Source organism: Balaenoptera musculus, chromosome 12 (assembly GCF_009873245.2).
Source record: "Balaenoptera musculus isolate JJ_BM4_2016_0621 chromosome 12, mBalMus1.pri.v3, whole genome shotgun sequence".
NCBI lineage: Eukaryota > Metazoa > Chordata > Mammalia > Artiodactyla > Balaenopteridae > Balaenoptera > Balaenoptera musculus.
In genome coordinates this window covers 41,328,567-41,352,152 of record NC_045796.1, presented here as the reverse complement: position 1 = coordinate 41,352,152, position 23,586 = coordinate 41,328,567, and the positions used below count along the sequence as shown (strand labels likewise).

The window sequence follows — 23,586 nt, the reverse complement described above, 5'->3', positions numbered from 1 at the left end:
AGCTGCAAAGAAGTTCTCATTACTTCTCTTCAAAAACACTGTAAATTTTGTTAATGCAAGCATCCTGCTATGAATGCCAATTTACTATTTTATATTTTTACATTCTGAATTTTTCCCTTTCTAAAGGGCAAATGCTCAAGTATTGACCCTAAGTATCCTTTCTTTAGAAAACGGTCTATGTATATATAAGAACTAATCTCTAAAATATTTCTGTCCTCACTACTTTTACAAAAGTCGCTGATTAAGAAATGAGCTGAGGACATCCACAGACATTCTAACTGGACTAAGTCATGGATCAGTGGCAATCTGCTTTGTGTCCAACGTCACAGTCTCAGTTGATTGTGTCCAAGGACATTGTCTGAGTTGAAAATTATAACCTGAATCCATAATGTTTACCTGCTAATTCTAAGAATGTCAAAGAATCTAGGTAAATACACTTAAAAGTCTATCTAAATTAAACCATTTAAGTCTTTGGCTTTAGTCTCAGTTTCACTCAGGGCCCCAAGAAAATAGAAGTCAACATTTTCATATCCAATACAGGTTGGTAATTCCATATTTGCAAAGGACAGTTCCAAAAAAATTTTTTGCAATTATTTTTCCTCATCCACATTAAGGATCTAAAGATTTGGGGTAAGAGAATGAGGTGCACTTTGAGTTCCACCACGGAGAAAAGGCAGGCTGGAGTGGCTTTTTTGCATCTCATGCCAAGAGAAAGGGCTCGATGAGACCATGGGAAAAGCTTGTATTGTGACTGTTGGAGCTGTGGGTCACAGTAGACTGATACCTACTCATGCATGAGGATCTAAAGGACAATCAACGTAGCTACTCAGAGAGGAACACTGAGATTAAGCTTTACTTTGTACCTTTGACAGGGACAAGGATAGATAAATGTTCCCCATGAACAAAATATGCTCACAGCATGATGAAATAATGCTCATATACATTACTCTTCAAAAGGACCACCAACAGTGCAAGAGGGTTCCCTTTTCTCCACACCCTCTCCAGCATTTATTGTTTGTAGGTTTTTTGGTGATAGCCATTCTGACCAGTGTGAGGTGATACTTCACTGCAGTTTTGGTTTGCATTTCTTAATAATTAGTGATGTTGAGCATCTTTTCATGTGTCTCTTGGGCATCTGTATGTCTTCTTTGGAGAAATGTCTATTTATGTCTTCTGCCCATTTTTTGGACTTAGATAGAGTCTGTCATACAGAGTGAAGTAAGTCAGAAAGAGAAAAACAAATATCGTATATTAATGCATATATGTGGAATCTAGAAAAATGGTACAGATGAGCCTATTTGCAGGGCAGGAATAGAGACACAGACGTAGAGAACGGACATATGGACACAGTGGGGGAAGGAGAGGGTGGGATGAATTGGGAGATTAGGTTTGACATAAATAAACTACCATGTGTAAAACAGATAGCTAGTGGGAATCTGCTGTATAGCACAGGGAGCTCAGCTCAGTGTTCTGTGATGACCTAGATGGGTGGGATGGGGGTTGGAGAGGGAGGTCCAAGAGGGAGAGGATATATGTATACAGATAGCTGATTCACTTTATTGTACACCAGAAACTAACACAACACTGTAAAGCAATTATACTCCAATAAAAAAAAAAAGGACCACCTAGAATGGTAGAAAGAATTCAGAAGAAAGCAGCTTGGAATGGACCATAACTTGCCTACTGATAAAAAGATAGATATGTAATCTAACAGGACTCTATAGGGCCTTCCCAGGACAGACGGCCCCCACCCCGCCCCAATGTCCTCTGTCTACCTCTTGTTTGTAGAAAAACTTTAGTCTCCCAGGCCTTCCCTGAGTCACAAAAGGCTAGCTGAAGAATGAACAATTGAAAGAATGTGGACATGTAGTAACAAAAAATAGCAGTTGGACTAGGAGAACTGGTAACAATTTAAACAGTAAATCAGCCATACAGCAGTCACAGAATCTTTAGTTCTTCCCTGAAGGACACAGATAACAGTGTCTGATGCACATACCTGAGTTGCTTTACAGATACTAAAACCCCACCAGACAGAAGAAGCTAACTGCATGATGATCATGAGGCATAGCCTCCACAATGGCTGGAGCCTGAGGATTGATAATGTCAACTCCTGTGACACTGCCCTGTTACCTCCCTATCAACCAGAGAATTGTGCAGGAGCTGATCATGCACCCTGTGACTACCCTCCCTCACTTTGCCTTTAAAAACTCTTCCCTAAAAGCCATTGGGGAGTTTGGGCCTTCTGAGCATTAGCCACCTGTACTCCTTGCTTGGTGCCTGCAATAAATGCTGCACTTTCCTTCACCACAACCTGGTGTCAGTAGATTAGCTTTACAGTGTATGGGTGAGTGGACCCAAATTTAGTTCAGTAACAGATATTAAAAAAACAAAATAACAGGCAGATGGAGACCCCCATGACTAGGGGACCTTAAAGCTAGAAATTCATATCAAGTTAGGAATCTCAAAGTGTCTTTTAATTAGAACACATTCCAAGCCCAGTGGTGCCAAGGCCAGACCATTTAGTCCTGGAAAATTCATAAATGTTTCACCCCTTACCTCTACTTCTTCTTCTTCCACTATTCTTCCTCCACCCATGTTTAAACCAAAGAAGCCAGAAGCAGCCTTTTGAGTGGGAAGGAGAGGTGGGCAAATGGAGGAGAAACTGTCTGATCTTTTCCACTTTGGGTGATGGGGGTAGTCTTCAGAAGTCCCATGCTAGACAAGGAGAAAAGCCATAAAAATTTTAAAAAGCTATAAGCATTTGACCATTATTCTATACAGGATATAGTCATTACTAAATTAAAACCGATTTTTAAAATAAAGATCATAAAAATTTTTTGATCACCTAAAAATAACCAGAAATATCATGAGACATGCTAAGTTTCACCTAAGTTGCTGAAAAACTAAGCAACTCTTCAAGGTGTGTTTGAACCACCAGAAAACTGAATTAAGGTGATTAATGACTATTGCCACCACCCCAGCTTCTTCCAAAGTACAGTGATGACTATCACCTGAAACACCTCCTCCTGGGACAATCATTCCTAAATATATGTCATGTCATATATTAATATGGTGTCAGGTGTCATATATTAATATATTAATATATTAATAAAGTAGTCTTGTTCAGGCTTCAGAGGCAGAAGCAGGCTTCTGATCAACCTGTGACCTTGCCTGGACAGCGCTCCTGCTTGCACACCTAACAATTGCTGCTAACAAGTCAAACGGCGCTTACAATAAAGGGAGCGGGTCTTGGAATTTCTTGAGCCCTGGGGACCTGGGCAGTCCCCAGGGGTCTGGAAAATCTTGTGACTCAAGATGAAATTAACAGCATTGTTACAATTGAACCAGAGCTGCATTTTTGTGCACAAACTGACAATATCAGTTTGCGGCCTGGAATTATAAGTGGAAGCCCCCAGAACTCCAATCTGAAGTCTCACCCATGGGGTGGGTGCACTGTCCGGGACCCCGGGCTCCAGATTGCTGTTACTTGGGACTTCCCAGCTGCTGTTTGGATCTGGAAGTGGGTGTCAGGCCAATTTGGTGATGTATACCCTATTATGTTTCTCTAATATTCTTATTCCTTTCCTTCTAATGATTGTATATTAAAATTAAGCTAAATCACTTTTCATTAAAGAATTGATCAGAGCTGTTTATTTGTGTGAAATGAGTGGTTATTTTGCCAACAAATCCAACGAACCTTAAAACCGAAAGCAGGCTTATGGCAAAACAGTCGGGATCAGCTGTGGGTGGCATTTCCTGCATTGTGACAATGGTCCAGCAGGTAGGCTTGTCAGATTTAGCAAATAAAATAAAGGATTACAGGTTAATTTGAATTACAGAAAAGTAAGGAATACTTACTTCCAGTATAAGTGTATCCCGACCATAGCATAGGATATACTTATACCAAAAAAAAAAAAAAAAAAATCATATATTTGTCTGAAAATCAAATTTAAGTGGTGTCTTGTACTTTTATCTGACAGGCTTAACAGGGCTTCTTGCAGTGACTGAAAAAGGCAAGGAACAGACTCCTGAAGGCCCACTCCTGTGAAAAGTTGTGAGTGGTCAGGGTTGGGTGAGGTATTTAGGACAGGAGCAGAGATTGGGAAAGGGAAAAAATGGAAATAGGGGAAATCATGAGAAACGTTTAAGGCAGATAGGACTTTCCCAAGATGTCAAAGGTAAATGTGGCATTATTTAAAACTTAACATTTCTTTAAAATAAAGAAGTGTAGTAAATGTTGGTGAAGCCCTGGAATGATAAGACAATATTGTCCTATGTTTTCTAAAAAATTTCATTCTGTTGACAAAAATAATGGAAACAAAGGTTTTCAGAGACCTTTGATAGATGGGCCCTGTCAGTATTCTGTTTTTCACTGTCTCTCAATGTCATGCTTACTCTTCCTTTTTTTCGAACTGTGAATTTTGTGTGACTAAAATTCAGCTTGTGATTCACTATAAGCTCTGTTTTATGTTTTTCTGTCATCTTATATAGACATCCATTCTCTCAAGATTTTTTTTAGCTCAATTAGTTAAATGTTCGGTCCTGTATACATCTCTTTTAACTTATCTTTATTGAACTTTATAAATCCACACTTCCATTTTGTAAATTACATTTTGTAAATTACATTTCTATTAAATAAGTAAATTTCTATTAAATAAGTAAACTTTTTCTATTAAATAAGTAAATCCAGCAGGAAACAAACTTTCGATCAAATTTGGAATTTAATACTTAAATTGTGTCTTACTTTGATTTACATTCAAGAGCATATTTTTTTATTCATGCACCTGTAAATCAACATTATGGAGACAGCTATCCAAGTGTAAGAACAAATGAATATGTATAAACAAAGTTGTGTTCGTAAATATGTAGACTGAGGTAGTAAACACCTTGAACACTAGTTAGAAATCTGTCACTGATTATACATAAGGCAGAAAGCAAGCATCACATTTTTAGTAAATAGCTTAAGAATTTTGGAAATATCAGTGGTCCAAGTAAAGTTTGCATTCCATACTGATAGGTTGGATATAATCTTTGATTACAGATATAGAGACATGCATGCAGAATATAAATACACACAGTCATATTTACAACATGTTGTAAACTTGAAACAACTATTTTTCACACAGAGGGCTCTGAACAATCTATTATATAATTGAACTTTTAGAATATCATCCAAGAGCACTGTCCTTTTTATTCTGTCTTATTGGAAATAAAAATGAGTGGGGTTATCAGGTTAAATGTATTTTTAGTATACCTTTCAGTGACAATTAATAGCGTAATATATTTTTGTCCCAGGATAACATTATCTTGGCATAGCTGATTCTGGTTTCAAAAGATTTTTTAAGCCTAATGGGCTAAAGATAGTCAAGCTCATGCCTGCGCCTCCTGACTCGTGCTCAGGCTTGTCTCTACCAGCCAGAGTCACTGGGCCCCTTATTTCAATTCAATGGTTTTTTTCACAAAGGACATGAAAACCTCTAAGTCAACAGCATGGCTCAGCACCTCACAACACTGAATTGCTCATTTTCCCAAAGAAACATCAAAAAGTCTCTTTTCTTTACTTTTAAAGTATTTTATTAAAAACCAATGATCATATACAGTAAAGAATATCACAGTGAAATAATGAATATTCTCTTGTCAAAATCACAGAGCATTTTATATGTTTGAGGACAGAGAATAGTATGGAGGGGTATACCCCAAGGGAGTATGAAGAGAAGGGCAAAGAAGATTCTTTATAACTTTATTTTATTTTTGGCTGCATTGGGTCTTTGTTGCTGCGTGCGGGCTTTTTCTAGTTGCGGCAAGTGGGGGCTACTCTTCGTAGCGGTGTGCGGCCTTCTCATTGTGGTGGCTTCTCTTGTTGCGAGGCACAGGCTCTAGGTGCGTGGGCTTCAGTAGTTGCCGCACACGGGCTCAGTAGTTGTGGCTCGCAGGCTCTAGAGTGCAGGCTCAGTAGTTGTGGTGCCCGGGCTTAGTTGTTCCGAGGCATGTGGGATCTTCCTGGACCAGGGCTCAAACCCGTGTCCCCTGCATTGACAGGTGGATTCTTAACCACTGTGCCACCAGGGAAGCCCAGAAAATTCTTAACTGTTTTTTAATGTATCTTTTGATTGTTTCACTCATTACAATCAGCATATTTTAATTTTAATTAAACAATTAATTAAGAAAATCATATGGAAATAAAGACAAGGTAAAATAAAAGGGGCAGGGAATTTTCTCAGCCTGTGTGTGAGTCCTCTATTATGAGAAAATTTGAAAAGATTTGCAGAAACTCAGTGAAATACAAGATTTTCTCAGTCGAATTACAGAAAAGACTTCTAGGGGAACTTGCTAGGGTAGCAAGGTTGAGATATTTGGGCATCACTTCCTTGTATTGATTATATTTCTAAATCTCAAAAATAATATATAAAATTCAAAATCTTGAGAGAGTGTCCATGATGGAGGTGTAGGAAGACCCTGGGTTTACCTCCTCTTATGGGCACACCAAAATTACAACTACTTACAGAGCAACTATTGATAAGAATGACCTGAACTCTTGTAGAAAAAAATATTCCACAACTAAAGATATAAAGAAGGAACCACAATGAGATGAGTAAGAGGAACAGATATGCAGTATAGACAAGACAAATAGCCCCAGGTGGGTAACCCACAAACAGGAGAATAATTACAGTTGCCGAGATTCTCCCCAAGGGACAAGGGATCCAAGCCCCACATCCGGGTGCCCAGCTCTGGAATCCTGCACTGGAAAGATGAGCCCCCAGAACATTTGGCTTTGAAGGACAAGCAGGGCTTACTTTTGGGAGACCCATAGGGCTGTGGGAAATAAAGACTAAATTCTTAAAGGCACACACAAAATCTCACTCACTCCAAGACCCAGGGCTGAAGCAGTAATATGAAAAAAGCCTAGGTCTAGACCCAGAACAAATAATTTTAAAATTTGTATGGAAACACAAAAGACCCTGAATAGCCCAAAGTATCCTGAGAAAGAAGAACAAAGCTAGAGGTATCACACTCCTTGATCAAGCTATACACAGCTACAGTAATCAAAACAGTATGCTATTGGAACTAAAACAGACACAATGGTTAGTGGAACAGAATAGAGAGCCCAGAAATAAACCCAAGCACTTATGGTCAATTAATCCATGACAAAGGAGTCAAGAATATACAATGGGGAAAAGACAGCCCCTTTAATAAATGGTGTTGGGAAAACTGTACAGCCACATGCAAAAGAATCTAACTGGGCTACTTTCTGAAACCATATACAAAAATAAACTCAAAATGGATTAAACACTTAAATGTAAGATCTCAAATGACAAAAATTCTAGAAGAAAACATAGGCAATACACTCTTTGACATCAGTCTTAGCAATATTTTTTGGATATGTATCCCCAAGCAAGGGAAATAAAAGCAAAAATAAACAAACGGGACTAAGTCAAACTAAAAAGCTTTTGCACAGCAAAGAAAACTACCAAAAAAATGAAAAAGTCACCTACTGAATGGGAGAAGATATTTGTAAATGACGTATCTGATAAGGGGTTAATATCCAAAATATACAAAGAAATCATACAACTCAACATCAAATAAACAAACAACCCAAATAAAGAAGGGGCAGAGGACCTGAATAGACCTTTTTCCAGAGAAGACATATAGATGAAAAGGCACATGAAAAGATGGTCAACATCACTAATCATCAGGGAAATGCAAATCAAAACCACGAGAGGACTTCCCTGGTGGCATGGTGGTTATGAATCCGCCTGCCGATGCAGGGGACAAGGGTTCAAGCTCTGGTCTGGGAAGATCCTACATGCCGTGGAGCAACTAAGCCCATGAGCCACAACTACTGAGCCTGTGCTCTAGAGCCCATGAGCCACAACTACTGAGCCCACGCGCCACAACTACTGAAGCCTGCATGCTGAGAGCCCATGCTCCACAACAAGAGAAGCCACCGCAATGAGAAGCCCACACACTGCAACGAAGAGTAGCCCCCACTCGCCACAACTAGAGAAAGCCCATGTGCAGCAACGAAGACCCAACGCAGCCATAAATAAATAAATAAATGTATTTTTTAAAAAAATCCAATCATGGTTAAAAAAAAAAAAAAAACCACAGTGAGATATCACTTCACACATGTCAGAATGGCTGTTACCAAAATGATAATAAACAACAAATGTTGGTGAAGAAATGTGAAGAAATGGGGACCCTTGTGCACTCTTGGGCTAATGTAAATTGGTCTAGCCATTGTAGAAAATAGTATGGCGGTTCCTCAAAAAATTAAAAGTAGAACTACCATAGGATCCAGCAATTCCACTTCTGGGTATTTGCCCAAAGAAAACAAAAACACTAATTGGAAAAAAAATATGTACCCCATGTTCATTGCAGGATTATTCACAATAGCCAAAATATGGAAACAACCTAATTGTTGATAGATGATAGATAGATCTATCTATAGATAGATATTGATAGATGAATGGGTAAAGAAAATGTGGTATATATAATATTACTTAGCCATAAAAAACAATGAAATTTTACTACCTGTGAGAAAATGGATAGACCTAGAGGGCATTATGCTAAGTGAAGTATGTCAGACAGATAAAGACAAATACTATATGATTTTATTTCTATATGAAATTTAAGAAACAAAACAAATGAAAAAATATAACAAACCAGAATCTGACTCATAGATACTAGAACGAACACGTGGCTGCCAGAGGGGAGGAGGTTGAGGGGATGAATAAAATAGGTGAGGGAGATTAAGAGGTGTGAACTTCCAATTACAAATTAAATGAGCACAGGATGAAGTTTACAGAACATGGAATATAGTCAATAATACTGTAATGGCTTTGTATGGTGACAGATAGTAACTAGGCTTATTATGGTGATAATTTTGTAATATATAGAAATGTCAAATCACTATGTTGAGCACCAGGAAATAACATAGTTTGTAGGTCAATTATACTTCAAGAACAACAACAACAATAAAAACAAACTCAAAGAAAAGGAGATCAGATTTGTGGTTATCAGAATTAGGGGGTTGGGGGAGGTGAATTGGATGAAGTTGATCGAAAGGTACAAACTCAAGTTATAAGATAAATATCAATAAGTACTAGGCATGGAATATATTGGATTGGCCAAAAAGTTCGTTCGGGCAACATGTTACGGAAGAACCCAAACGAACTTTTTGGCCAACCCAATACAACATGATTAATATAATTAACTCTGCTGTATGTTATATACAAAAGTTTAATAGAGTACATCCTAAGAGTTCTCATCACAAGGAAGAAATTTTTTTCTTTTTCTTTTATTTTGTATATATAGAGACGATGGATGTTCGCTAAACTTATTGTGGTATAATTTCATGATGTAGGTAAATCATTGTACATACAACTTAAACTTACACAGTGTTGTATGTCAATTATATCTCAATAAAACTGGAAGAAACAAATTTAAAATCTCCTTTGCTGAAATAATAATTCAATGAAAGGAGACTAAAACCGCATTGTATCGATATATATTAATACTTGTTGATCTCTCCTTGCTCTATTTTTTATTGCAGATCTTAATCTATTCCAAAGGAAGGCTCTCTTACTAATTAGTATGATTGTCTGGATCCAGTAACATGCATATATATTATTACCTAAAGGTACAAAATTGTTTTGTGTATTATTTCATTAATTTTCCGTGAAGATTAAAATATCAGGTTTTTATATCTATGTATTTGTATCTTTGAGAACTTGATCTTTGCGACTTTGATGGTGCAATTGATGTTGAAGTTTTTGTTTTCTCTGTTTTAAAATAACATCTTCAAATGAAAATGTTTTTGCTTTGTTTCAAGATGAGTTGGAAGAAATGATTTTTAATTCTTGTATTGTACTCTTGCCTTGGATCACATAGTATTTATTTATATAACCCTTTCTTCTCTTTTCTGTGCTTTGCAAAGAACAAAGAATTCCACAACACTTCTCTAAAGCATATAGTTTTCCTCTTATTCTACAGTACAACAGCTTAGATTACTGAACATCATATATTATAGTGGTTTTTTATACCAAATCTGAGTCTGATTCACTGTGAGCCAGTAAGTGATTGACCTAAAACACTAGCTTGTATAAGATAAACTTCAATATATGAAATATCCAGTGGAATGGAGGGGAAGTTACAAAGTTATTTTTTGATGGAACCTGTTAAAGTCCAATTTCAGTCAACATCATGAAGCTGACTGAGTTTTTTGTAGCAAGAAACTGATTCTTGTACAGACAGTTCACTTCTCACCTGAGCCTTAAGGGTGATAGTATAGCAGGGAAGTTAGCTCAAGCTTATCCTGTGATACAGAAACCTAGCTGAAAGAGTAAAGAAATATGTATGAGAAGGATTTATTCTTCTGAGGACAAGGAATGTTCATGAGAAAAAAAAACATCATGAGGGAACCACGTTTAGGCAAATACATTCAGTTTAAGGACAATACACTAGCAAGTGAAAGAAGGTCATGCTGAGTGTATCATAGAAGTCTCTGTCATAGACCCCATGAAGTTACATCTTATTAGTAGGGTAAACTAACTAAAATAGAAAAATAAGGGAAAAACAATTGAGCAGGACAGAGAGACTGCAAGACATCAGAAGAATACTTTCAGAAGTTTTGCCAGCAACTGGAGACTGGATTCTCTGTGCAGGTATTAAAGCTCTTTCTATAGGTACAGAACCAGAAATGATAACTACTGAGGAGGCAGCCCCAAGTTATCCCAATCTTATCATTGTAGACAGTCTTCTATGCAGTATGGTCTGAAAGATTTCAAAAATAATCTGTTTCTACAATCCTCACTTCCAACTGAAAGCAATCAGGCACGATCAAGAAGAGTTGATAAGGCATTGCCTACAAACCAGCAATTCTACTCCTAAGTATACTCCCTGACACACCTCCTTGCCAATGTTCACTAAGAGATATTCACAAGGATGTTCATAGCAGTAATGTTTGCAACAGAAGACATTGGAGACAACATATATGTATAGATATAATTTCATAATAATAAAATATTTTATAATATTAAGAATGAATTTAAAATGAGACAAATAAAATACATATACAAAAAAAAAAAGATCCTCCCAGAATATTCCTAGGAAGGACAAGCAAGAAAAGGTACAATCCTGAAGGCCCAGGTGAAGGTGGTAATAAAGAGATTTTTCCCTAGACCAAGAAAGAGAGCCATGAAATAGACTATGAGTACACCATATCCAAAACACTCCTAACTGTGACTTCTATAGCCTCTTTTCTCCTTCTTTGACCATGTCTCATATTATCTTGCTTCTTACACTGACCTTCCTTTGGTTTCTCCAAAACTCCACAGTTATCACTTCAGGATAGTTGCACTCTCAGTTCTTTTCACAGGAAATTCTCCTCCTCCAATCTCCCTACGGTTTATTTTTGTTATTGGCTCAAGTGTCATCTATTCAGAGAAGTCTTCTCTAACAACCAAAATTAGAATTCAGTTCTAGTAATCAGCCCTCCCATTATCCTGTTTTATCTTCTCTGAGTTTATGTATTTTGTGTATTTATCCAGCCCCCCCCCACATCCCTACTAGAATTTAATCTCCATGGGAACATGGATATTGTCTCATTCACTGCTGCATTAGGCTCCAGAATATTGCCCGACATAGAGCAGGCTCTCACAAAATAATTTTTGAATATTTTTAAGTAAATTAACTCAAGGTGGAAATAAGGAATCTGCGCTTTCAAAATTTCTCCAAGAGACTCTGACAATCAGAATATTTAGAAACAAGTAACCAAAAATATATTTCCTCTACTATCACTTGTCTTTCTGACTTCTAGAAAAGATTCCCTGTTGGGGGTTCTAGCAAAATGAAATGAAATCCCCCTGAACTGCTAATACATCCTAGAAACCTTCTAATCTTAATCAAGACAATCTTAGTATAGTATAAGGAGGCAAGTCTCAGGACCAAGTATTATCTCTATTCTTGCCTCTGAAATAAATACTTTTCGGAAATGAATATGGAGGGGGAGTGAGGAATCTAGTAAACAGAAGCAGTGATCTGTTAATTCACATGATTCACTTCCTTCTTCTACTTTAACAAAGTTCTGACTATAATCAGCTTGTAAGAATAAGGTTATTTCTATTTGCTGCATACTTTCAAATTCATTTTAATTATCTAGACTTCTTGGACGTATTCTTTCTATTTTGCTTTATATATTTGAAAAATGAAGATCTACCTGTAGGTAATGCAATAAAATATATCAGTGTACTATGCTTTATGACAACATACTATAATATTCAACATGTTTCACCTTATCAAATTGGGAGTAAAAGTTTTCCCTTTGAAAGAATACCACGTATATCATCTATCATGACACTGTAATCTGGTTTTTCAATGAATTTGTATGGCTTGCCAGGCTTCAGATCAAATCCTTCTTGTATCAGTAAAATACTATCTCTATGTATTAAATATTTAACAGACAAAACAGCAAAAGTAGAAAATTGTCACTCTCTTTCAGACTGGAACCTATGACCAAGTTAAAAGATTAGGATGTTTAGCTTTTCTGGAAAATCAGTTAATAATAATATTCATGGCAATATGAATATTAATAATAGGTAGAATTTATGTAATAACTGCTATGAGATAGGCACTAGCTTTACATGTTAAACTTACACTTAACAATTACTCTACAGGTAGGAAATATTGCTTTCTCCATTTTACAACTGAAAATACTGTGATACAGACAGGTTGAATAGTTTGTCCTGGGTCACAAAGCTAGTAAATGATAGAGTTAGGATTCACACCTAAGTTTTATATCTAGAGTCCATGCTAACTTATAGCCAGTTATTACATGGAAAGGTCATTTGCAAATATTCTTCTTTTACATTGTAATCAAAATACAATATGTGGTTTTAAACAGAGATACTGTTCTTAAGTATTGACATAGACTTAAAGAACAATTATCTGTGTTATTTTTACACACACACACACACACACACACACGCACTGCCTGTTTCTCTAAAAAACTAACAATTATTAAATGCAGTCTATGTTTATTTACCAGAGCTTCTTTTAGATAAACATCATCATTGCTACAGTAGAATTTCATATTCAAGGAGGGTTACATCCTGAAAGGTGCAATGCAGGGAGAGGAAGTTTAAGAATATTTAAGACACTTTGGTTTCCGCTTGTGAGATTATGGAAATTACCATCAGCTGTGAAGTATGACTCACATCTGAGCACTCCAAACAATATTTTTTTTCTCTTTCAAAAAGAAATCCTTTTACCAAGACTGAGTTGAAGTACATAACTATTTAAAACATGGTAATTCTTTTGCATTTCAACTCATTTGATCTCTGGCCTTGGACTTGAGGAAGATGGTGGTTATTTTTGAAGAGAATATAAGAGAATCGAGTAGTGATTACAAGTGTTCGGCAAGGAAATAGACTACATTTTATTGGCAAAAAAAATTAAAGAGTGGCATGGTGCTGGGCAACAATCTCATGGGTAAAAAAAATGAGCAAACAAATGGTAATTTCCTGTGTAATCACCATACTTTACCTTTGAGTTTTATTTGGCCTCATACAGAGAATATCTTTCCAGTCAATATCTTTCCTCATAATAATCTTACCACTATTTCCTTCTGACTTTGACAATGCTATATTCAGTCACAAAATTGACTGGTGAAGGAAAATGTTTATTCTGCCTTTTTTGATGGAAAAATATGTTTCCTATAGATATATATCAAAATATAAAGCCTAGGGTACCTGAAGTTAATTGTATTTAATATGTAGTATATGTGTTTATTTCATTCAATACTTTCTATTTGTATGTTTATCTAGACCATATTAGTCACATCATCCCTATGTTGCACACTGTCTGCAGGTGGTAAGTGAAAATATTTTATTCCTGCAAATTATTTCTTCAATCCTCACTTCAGTGGAAGAAGTGGGGGAAATATATGAGTAAATGTGGTAACCTGTTGTTTTTATGATGACCCAACACTTCTGCTTCTGATCTGCTAAGGCACTTACAGTTGTCCGAGAGTGCTTGATTGCATTGACTTTTGTCTTGTCTTATTTCACCCTTCCCACAGAAATGTGTTACTTGAGGACAGGAATCATATCTTATGCATTTTTGTTTCACCTTAAATGCCCATCAGAATGTTTTCCATATTATGAGCACAAAACAAGTGAATAAAATTCGTGTGAAAAGAATGAATAAAAAGTGATTTAAATAGTATTTTATAAAACTGTGCTTTTAAAAACACTCGAAAACTTTCTGACACATGTCTCTAGCTCCCCTTTCCTGTGAAATTTTATCTTTCTGTGTGATTTCTACTTTTGCCAGAATCTCTGTTGCCTATTTTGACTATCTCTTAAACCCAGATTCAATCTCTTTCTACTATTAACAAAATTTACTGGAAATGATCAAATATATTCATCCCTCTTAAGTTATAAAAGACCAATACAAGATAAAAAATAAACGTACAGGGCTTCCCTGGTGGCGTAGTGGTTAAGGATCCGCCTGCCAATGCAAGGGACACGGGTTCGAGCCCTGGCCCGGGAAGATCCCACATGCTGTGGAGCAACTAAGCCCGTGCACCACAACTACTGAGCCTGTGCTTTAAAGCCTGTGAACCACAACTACTGAGCCCGCGTGCCACAACCACTGAAGCCTGCATGCCTAGTGCCTGTGCTCTGCAACAAGAGAAGCCACGACAATGAGAAGCCCGTGCACCGCAACGAAGAGTAGCCCCCGCTCGCAGTAACTAGAGAGAGCCCACGCAGAGCGACGAAGGCCCAACACAACCATAAATAAATAAATAAATAAATGTATTTTTTTTTAATTAAAAAAAATAAAAGTACATAAAAATTTAAAAGGGAAGAAAAACAAGACAACATAGCACAGTGGCTAAGAATCAAACAAAACTACATTTAAATTCTGTATAGCATCTTATAAGCTACGTGACAAGCAAGTTAACTAACCTTTCTAATTCTCAGTTTCCAAATTCAAAAAGGGAAATGATATTTATTTCATAAGGGTCATTTTGAGGGTTAATTAAACATCAAATATAACCAGTATGGTGCTTGGCATATTGCAAGCATTCATTTACCGGTATTCATTACCATTAATATTATTTTTGATTATTATTATATTATTAATTATAACAAAAATTATCAATAGCTATTGATAGAATATCAGTAAGTTGATTAGTATATTGACATATTGATAACATAAATATCAATAATAATATAATAATTATCAATAACAATAATGAATATATAATATTAACAAGGAGCAAATCTAGAAGTTAAGAGAATCTATCTTCAAATTTAGGTATCTGAGCATCTCTGAATGGGTGGGAAGGAGGACTTTCTTCTGCCTGCATTCAAGATGAAACAAAAGGAAATAACTATGTTTCCATCTAAAAAGATTCCCATGTAAATATTGTGAAAATCTAGCTTTGATAACATTTATAGAAAGAAACTGAACATACACATAATGTAATTGATGATATCAAAAGATCTTGATCTATAATACAACTTTTTTCATTGAAAGAGCTCCAGTATTGGGGGAAAACCGCGCAGACTGCTACTGTTACGTGGCAACTAACAGTCTAAGTAGCAGTTTGTGAGAATATGTTTTAAAGTGAGCATGCTTCTCATAAAAATATTATTCTCAAAAAATATGTATATGATGATTATTTATTACCACTGACCCAGTTTTTCTGAACAATAAATCATCAAGTGACGGTCTCAGGTTTTCTTTGTTTAGGATTGTTCTGGAAATCTGGAGCAAAAAATATAGTCCTCATATAAAGATTGGGCCTAATGAACCTGAGGGACTTTCACCTCTTCTGCTAATCGTTGCTCTCCCCATGAAAATAAAATGATTTTTGCCACCAAGGAAAAGACAAAAATCATAATTTCAACTATGAGCCATGTGTGCTGAAAATAAACAATAAGTGTTAAAGATTTTTGTTTAATTAAAGTTCAGTGCTCTCTGTATCAAGTCAGTGACAATTTAGCTAGTTTGCAATGCTTTCTTGTTTCTCTCTGTGCTGGTCCACATTTTCCAAACTTATTTCTGTCCTTTTATTTATCAATGACCAGTTGTCAAAACATTACCTTGCAAACCAAGGCAAGAAATAAAAGAACATTCACTTTACCAGACTCCTTTCTTCCTACTTACCTCCCCCACTCTTCAATCTTCCAAAGATTTAGGTAGAATGAATTGAATTAAATGAGCTCTTGAGTACTCCTTTTTTATTATTATAATTTTATTTTCTTGGATCTATAGCTGAAGTATCACTCAGGGTACAAAACTGTGGCAATACCTTGCAATTAGATTGATATGCAAGGACTAGAGGCAAAGTGAAAAGGCCATCTTTCTCAAATGACAGACTGCAGATGCTTCAAAAGGATGTTTATTTCCAAGAGGCAGCCTTCTATGCAAAAAATTATCATCCCTGAATTCAATTTACTGCAGGTTGAAATACAAGGACAGTTTGGTATTCTTATAATTATCTGACTTAAAAAACTGACAAACTTTGATTTGAAGAGGTCTTTTTTTCCTGAAAGCAATAGATTCTAAAGACGTACAATGATATAGCAAGTATTTTGGCCAATATTCTATGCAAGCAGTAGTACTGTTATAAATTTTAACATATTATCTTAAGATGAATATTGAGATTCAGAAGGAAAGTAAATGACACCTTAAGAATCATAAAATGTATAAAGCAGTTGTAGATTGTGGGAATTATGGTATCTGGAGAGAAACATCTGGACCCCCATGGTTAGCTCTGGCCAGATCACTGAGTCTCAGTTTTGAAACATGATAAATACTGGACTACTGGATTTACTCAGTGAGTCTGCACATGAGATTGTAGCTTCCACCTGTATGCTCCCCAGGTCTCTTCTTATATGAGTATGTAAACTCTATCTGTCTAGAGGAATTTTCATAAATAAGGGCAAGAACCACAGGCTATAAGATTAGTAGGTTGACAGGGAAAGAACACGTGAGAGGATCAGAAGTGATTTCAGGTCACTAAAGAAGAAACTACAAAGAAGAGAAAAATTAAAAGTTGACAACATAAAGAGAGAGAAAAGAAATTTTTCTTCCTTAGAAGTAAAAGGATTTTGCATTTAATCCCTGCTTTTCTAGGAGAAGGAAAGCTAACTCCACAGACTGTTAATAATTACAGAGTAACTTTCAGATTTCTGCAAAGTGGGAAAGAGATCAGATATCCTCCAAAGCATTAGAAAAAGCAGTTTCTTGCTGCGTCAAGAATCAGAAGCTTCTCCCCTTCTCCCCTTCTCAGCAAGGCAATGTCTCTCGCAGGACCAAAACATGGTGGCACTCGGCAGAAAAAGGAAAAAGGAGACTGCCAGCTTTGTTATCAGCAACTATATTAATGTTAAACATTATTTTTTGATTAAGTATGTTAATTTCATACTCTGCCAGTAAAGTTTACAAGAAATGTTCATGAGATAAGGCACTAACTTGTTTAGGGTCAAACAGTTTTCTCATATAAAATACACTGAAGAAATTAAGATATTTATAAAAATTTTATACAAGGCATCTTGAGCAAGAGGGGCTATGAGGTAATATGCATGTCACTTCAATTTCTCATTTAAGATAAGTATTTTTATATCAAGTTGAAAAGGTTTTTCCCAAAAGGTTCTGAGAAACTTTTTTAAAACTAGTATTCCATGGAACCTAATCTACAAGGTATTCTTCCCAAAAATGGGTTCTGTGGCAAACTCAGTTTGAGGAAGATGCACACTAGATTTCCCCGCTTGGATATTTGCCTTGATTATAAGCATGTTTAAGTTTCTATAGTAAAGAAATACTTTCAATCTAGCAATTTCCCAGCCTCTTTAAGCATGAAATCCTCGCTCTCTTCTCGACAATCATGAACACCTATTGGCATCTCTTAGAACCACTGTACCACAGAATATATTTTGGAAAATGCTATTTTAGGATAAGATAAAAATATTGTTAACCTATGAAATATGAAGAGGTTACTCAGTTTATATTATTTTTAAGGTTGCTTATTAGTTTGAAAATCAAATTAAAAGCTGAAAAGCCATTTTTGTTTCATTGGTAATTTCTTGAGAAAAGAAAAATCTGCTTATATAGAAAACTATCAGGCATACTTTTCTTGAGATCAAGTTAAACTTTATTCGGACAAGTTCTTTTAATTTTTTCATGCCAAATATTTTCCTCATCTTTACTATTGTATTAAAACATCTTTGTGTTAATTATTGGCTAGTTATATTCCCAAGTTTAAAAATTCACTTGATTGAATTCAGTCAACAGTTTGTATTGATTTCACCTAAAATAGATTTTACTCAAGACTTCATCTCACTTCTAACTCTTGATTTATTCGTGCACCAAAGTGGTTAGTTACCTTGATTGTAAGAAAATCAGATCTTAACCATTCACCATGAGAAGAGAACACGGGTCACTGACCCTCAAAAGTAACAAAAATAATCATATTATTTTATATACACCTCCTCCAATATGAGGTGTTTCTTGACAGAGCTGCTAACAAGTGGACATATATAAGTTTTACTACCCTTGCCCCTCAATTTAATATAAACAAGCAATCATAATGTAAGATGCCTTTGTAAGCTACATGTCTGATAATCAGTCCAAGAGTAGGAAAGAACGGACAATACCTTTAAAATGGTTTGGCTCTCAATATCCAGATTTGCTCTATTTATAATGAGAAATTATGCCATTTTGCTTTCATATTTGAGAACTGCAGAAGAGTAGTGAAAGAATGTAAACTGATCTTCACTTAACCTGTCCATAGAGCCAGCTGCTTTAATTTGAAATATTCATTGAATATGTGTTCAATAACCATGGCTAGACCAAATGTATTTCAGGAGATACAGCTACTTATTAAGTGCATGGAGTTCTGCCAATCTACTCTGTTTGAAAGTAGGTCATAATTAAAATGAAATCACTTAGTTTCACTGGAATTTCTGCTTACGCTTAAGAGTCAGAATGAAACAAAATCACAGTAAGAGGTACTTCTACAATGGCAGGAGAGATTTGTCTTCCTTTTGAACTAGGCTTTGCTTTTACTCTTCAATGTTGCTTTTTCCATGACTTATTTTCTTATTAACCAAAAAGATGGTATAAAAAGATGAAAGGACTCACGGGGATCCATGATATTTTAGGCACGGATGTTACTTATGCCCATTTTCAGGCACTTTTCTATAAGGTTTTCCCTAGTAAAAGTTAATGAATATCTCTCTAACCTAATTTATAATAATTATAGAAGACATTTAGCTACTGAGAGTAGTGGAGTAATGCATTTACAGTTCTAGGGAATTAGTCTGAGAAATTTGAAAGAATATTTAAAACTTAAAATTCTTTGAGTAAGTCAACTCTTCACAACGTCTAAGTAGAATAATATGCAAATGATATTTTAAGTTAAATTCTATAAATACGTAAAGATAAAAAGATACAAGTTTAAAATTTAACCCAAGTAACAGCTGTGCAGCACATTCTGGAACTTGTGAAAAAACTTCGTGAGGTTCCCTACCTTAATTTCAGGAAATTTATTCACTAAGAGAATGTGATTCATATTAGTTTGTAAGAAGAGTCCTCTCTATATTATTAGGATTACAACATCTATCAATGTCAAATCTATAGTCATCAACCAAGACCCAGTAACAAGCATTAGATTTTTCCTTCCACCTTTAACAACTAAAAATACAAACAAACAAAGCAAAACAAACAAAAAATATGTATATACATACATATAAAACAATGGTTTTCAGGCAGCACATGACTGATTCCTTGAGAGAAGGAAAACAAACAAGTTGATCCACATGACTGCACTAGTTTACTGTTGGTAATGAAAGCAATGTCCAGGCTGATGCTCAGGGTGGGCAAAATGCAGCAGAGCCTAATCGTTTTAGTTAAATTTAAAAAGACAGAAACTAAAGAGTACATAGTTAAGAAGTGAGCCAGTTTGTCACTACATATAAACATCTCCCTTGGGAGACTTTACTAAGATGGTTATTAGAATTAGTGATAAAAGAAGAGTTTACCAGTCTCTCTGGTAAATAGTTGTGTTTGGTTTAACGTAAGACAATTAGTATCCACTGTTACACAACTGAGAAATTCACAGGAGGGACAAACATTCAAAATTGGGTTAAAGGAAGAATACACCATATTTACAAGGAAATTAGAACTGTCCCTCTCCACCCCCCACCTTGATCTGCAATGGAGCGCCTCCACTGAGGCAACAGAAATGTTGTTAGTGCAAAGTCTGGCAGTTTCTGAATTGAGAGGACCAGCTGAAGATCTGTGGCCACACATCAGTTAAGTAAGAGATCCTGAAATATAAAGTAACCTTTCTAGATTTCTGCTGCTTTGGAATACAAGCCAGACAAACCACGTTCTCCAAATTCAAGATTTTACTACTGAATAGTATGAATAATACAGGCTCTGAAATCCTATCAGGATCTCCATATGATTAGAAAATATGGCAAGCTAGGAATTTTTCCTGCAGGAAAAAGGAATTTTCTCTTACTCTTTTCTCTTAAAGGGGTAATAACTCTGTCATATCTGAGGTGGGTATATGAGAATCCAGTCTTGCAGTGGTCTATGGACAGTTACTTTGATTTGGTTAAACAAATGTATTTGCTCAGGCTCTTAGGCCTCATCCTAGGCAAGTAAATTACTGGCATTTATGCAATAAATATAATTCTAAGAAAAACAACTAAAAATAAGTTAGATTGCCAAAAGAAAAGATTGAGAAAAATGGAAGAGAAAATGTGAGAATTAAAAGCTCTTTGCCTTTCACAGAACCCTCCTCCTTTCTCTGCTGTCCCTGCTGCATCTCTTCCCATGGAGAGAACCTCTTTATCCTTCCCTGCCCCACACTGACTTTGGTGAAGGGTCAGGTGATGAGTTTTTAAGAGGGTAGCTCCCTTCACTAGTAAATTTCTCTGTAAAGAATGAGGGCACGACTTCATTACCTGTTCTGTTTAAGGTCACAGGCTTATGAGCCTTGTGGCCCAACCTGAATCCATTTCATGTCTTTGCCCAATTCCACCTCTAAGCATCACATATCATCCAAATACCATGCAGTTAGGGAAGCAGACATGATAGAGACCTAATCAGAGAATAACTGAGAATTAGATAAAAGATAGTATCCCTGTGTGAAGACAATAGGATGGAGAATAGCTGCACTAATCACTTGGAAAAAGGCAAACAAACAAGCTATTAAGCTGATGAATTAAGGGAGACAAAAGTATCAGATAATTTACATTTCTCTTAACTCAGTGTGAGGAAAACCAGTCTTTCCTATTTGGATAATTTTTGAAAAGCTACCCAGGACTCCCAGTCATCCACATACCTTGAATGCCAGCTGATATTAATCACTTAAGGACTTCTTTTCCTTGTGCCCAGAACTTTGCAGAAGAACCCCACCCATGTTTCAGTTTATAACCCCATGCATGATAGGTACCCTGGCTCCTGTATAGAGTTCTGCAAACAGCAGAATTTGCTCCTTTGATGGAGTAATAAGCATGTCAGGGTCCAGATTTCCACATCAAGGAAAATGGTAGCTGAGGGAAGCTGACTATCCGCACAACTCCACAAACAGTAGAATGCATCTTCATTAATTTTTGAGAATGACAAAGTAAAAGTAACTAATATGTATCCAAGTACTTAAGCCTTAAAATTGACACAAAAATGTTTTGTTAACTGGTTTTATTGGACGGATGATGTAAAAAAGAAAAAAAATAACATCTAATTTACAGATAAACAGAAATCTGGCATTATAGAGAGAAACTGCAAAAAAAAATCGACTTGATTAACTTTGGGATATAAGTTCTCTGCAGACCCAGAATAGATAAAGAAAAGTGAATGCCAATTGTTCATGGAAATTTGATTGACTGTTACAATAGTATAAACAGTGATTTATACTGGACACAAAAAGAAAATAAAAATGTCCTATAGGGTAAGCTTGTCTTCAACACCTAAACAATTAAACACATATAAATTAAACACTGGAAGTTTAATTTGTACCTTTTAATGGATGCCTCATAATCAATCTTTGACACTAGATGATGGCTGCAGGTCTTTGTATTTCAATTTTGGGGAAAATTATTGGGGTAGACAGAATAATTACTACAGGGCCTAAATCATCATATAAATATAATGCTACTTATATGATTGACTAAAACTTAGGAGAAATTTACTAGACCTTGCAAGGGAATCTCTTAATTAAAATTTTAGATTATCAGGCTCTAGAGTCAAGCTACTCCTTAGGCTTGGATTGGGCAAGACTTCATAAGGAACTACAAATAATTTTTAGATCATTAATCATTTGAAAATGCAAACAATAAAGAAGATATCACAACAATTTGTAAAATTAATGTATGACTAAGAAAAATATTTGTCTATTGTTAATCAAGAATCTGATTTAACCATTCACCATTGATATGATATATTCAAAGTTTATTCCTTTAAGGCAAATAATGTACTAACTTTTAAAAAAATTCAGTAATTCTGTTATTTTACAGTGATTTTGATAACTGTTTTGCTTTGCGATAGATTTGCTGCATAGTTAGACAGCTGTAAATTTCCTAAGAACCTAGTAATGATCTCCTTGAAATGTAATTTTCAAGAAAGATAGTGCCCTATTTCCCAGTTATCGTGAGCAGGTAGAAGCCTAACTTCTGAGGGAGCCTAGCTCCAAGTTTCAAAATTGCCTCTTGTCATAAAGGCATAAGAAGTTTATTTTTCCTTTGGATTAAGTCAATTAGCTAACACAGGTGATCACTCCAACTACCAAGTAAATTTAGAATAAACTATATTTGATAAATGGTGCTATCAAGTCCTCTCATATGAGGACTAGTTATTGTTTATTTTGAGAGCATTTATGTAATGGATTTTATCTGCTTGGCTATATAAAAGGCGAGATTCCTTTCTGTCTATCTTTGTAATTTCTTAGTGGATCGCCTGTGATCTGCATGACATTCTGGTTTAATGCCTCTACATTTGTGAGGAGTTTTCTGGATTGGAAGAAAGTAGATATGGGATATTTGTACATTAAACAACTCACTTCTAAATACATCGGTCAAATTTGAAATCACTAAGGAAATTAGAAAACAAATCCAATTGAATGATGATGAAAATTCTACATAATAACATTTGCAAGATACAACTAAAGCAGTGAGTGCTTAGGGTAAAATTTGTAGCTTTTTAATGCTTGTACTATAAAGGAAAAAAGTTTAAAGTTAATGATCTAAGTTGCCATCTTAAGAATTTAGAAAAAGATGAGCAAGTTAACTGCAAAGTGAGTTGAAAGAAATAATGAAATAGAAAGCAAAGTAGAAGGAAAGATATCAGTGCATTCAAAAATAGAAGAACACTAGAGAAAATAAAGCCTAAAGTTGGATCTTTATAAATTTGTAACATTTAGCAAGAGTGCTCAAAGAATGAGAGAAAAAGCAAATTATCAATATAAAGATAAAAGAAGACAGAACTAAGGATTCTGTAGACATTAAATGAAGACAAAGGAATATTATAAAGAGTTTTTGCCAATGAATTTGATAACTTATGTGAAAC

General features: G+C 35.5%; 1 long non-coding RNA gene across 3 annotated transcripts in view; it reads right to left on the bottom strand.

The window, feature by feature from the left end:
* LOC118905081 overlaps window positions 1-23,586 on the bottom strand; it is a 296,235-nt gene that overhangs the window by 143,691 nt on the left and 128,958 nt on the right. For all 3 annotated transcript variants that reach the window (XR_005022156.1, XR_005022154.1, XR_005022157.1), the window contains one exon: window positions 2,557-2,715. This is a non-coding gene — a long non-coding RNA (uncharacterized LOC118905081). The remainder of the gene's footprint in view (window positions 1-2,556; window positions 2,716-23,586) is intronic.